This window comes from Bos indicus, chromosome 16 (genome assembly GCF_029378745.1).
Source record: "Bos indicus isolate NIAB-ARS_2022 breed Sahiwal x Tharparkar chromosome 16, NIAB-ARS_B.indTharparkar_mat_pri_1.0, whole genome shotgun sequence".
In the NCBI taxonomy this organism is placed as follows: Eukaryota; Metazoa; Chordata; class Mammalia; order Artiodactyla; family Bovidae; genus Bos; species Bos indicus.
Genome location: NC_091775.1, coordinates 26,914,468 through 26,915,504, shown reverse-complemented (window position 1 = coordinate 26,915,504; position 1,037 = coordinate 26,914,468). Strand labels below are relative to the sequence as shown.

Genomic DNA, 1,037 nt, shown 5'->3' with positions numbered 1-1,037 from the left:
GAAGCCCAGGCTGCCACGTGTCATCACAGCGCCGGCCTCGGTCCAGGCCACGCTGGCCACACTCTGAGTCCCGGGAATAGGCTCAGAACGCACAAGCCGGCCGCGCACAGGCGAGTGGGCGCTTAGCCATAGCGCCGCCCGCCGGCTGCGCGGCGCAACTGCAGGTGCAACTCCGCCTCCGCGCGCGCCCCGCCCTCGGCGGAGTGCCGGACGCCAGCCGCCCCCCTGCCCTTTTGTGGCTCAGTACTAGTCTGATTTTGCAGAGCTTGAGAACAAACCTCTGGAGCCTCGCGCCTGCTTTTCGGGAGCTTGGGCCCCAGGTCCTGGTAGCGCCGCGTCCCCGAGGACCGCTATTCCTTTTCCTGCTCTTTGTTGCATTCCGGTATTTTCTCTTCCGGGTCATTTCTAAAGCACAGTAAAGCATGTCAGGAGCAGTTACTTTTAATCCTGCAAGAAGTAACGTTTTCAGAAATCATTTTGTATTTTGGGGCATATTTACAACGGGACGATTTTAAAAATGATAAGAGCGCATGAGAGGCCCCAGCGAGGATCGAACTCGCGACCCCTGGTTTACAAGACCAGTGCTCTAACCACTGAGCTATGGAGCCTCCTTGCTACCTGGCGCGTTATAATTCAGGGACATTGGAAACAATACTGCTTTCTGGCAGTGGAAAATAGTTTAGCCTGTGCATCCTCTGTCAATGGCAATTACGAAAACAACATCATAAGTAGAAAAAATCCGTTCTCAAAATCGTGTGTTTAGGATTACGAATCACTAAATCATACCTATGATAAGTTATAGATACAGGTAAATGCTGGAAGGGAAAAAGCAAAAATATAATAGTGCCCTGATATTACTAGCGGTACTTTTACATCTTAAAAGAGTCTCCAATCTGTTGTTTATATGACAATTCGTATCATGTTTCACACTTACAGGGAAGTTGTAGTGTTCTTATTAAGTTATTGACTATGGATGAATTAATTGATTCAACACATATTTATTATGTACTTACATACTATTCAGGCTTTATTTTTCT

The 1,037-nt window shown here is 48.2% G+C and overlaps 1 non-coding gene across 1 annotated transcript; it reads right to left on the bottom strand.

The window, feature by feature from the left end:
• Window positions 1-535: 535 nt before the first annotated feature.
• Window positions 536-608, bottom strand: TRNAT-UGU (transfer RNA threonine (anticodon UGU)). Its single transcript has one exon. It is a non-coding gene; the product is annotated as a tRNA-Thr (tRNA).
• Window positions 609-1,037: the final 429 nt, after the last annotated feature.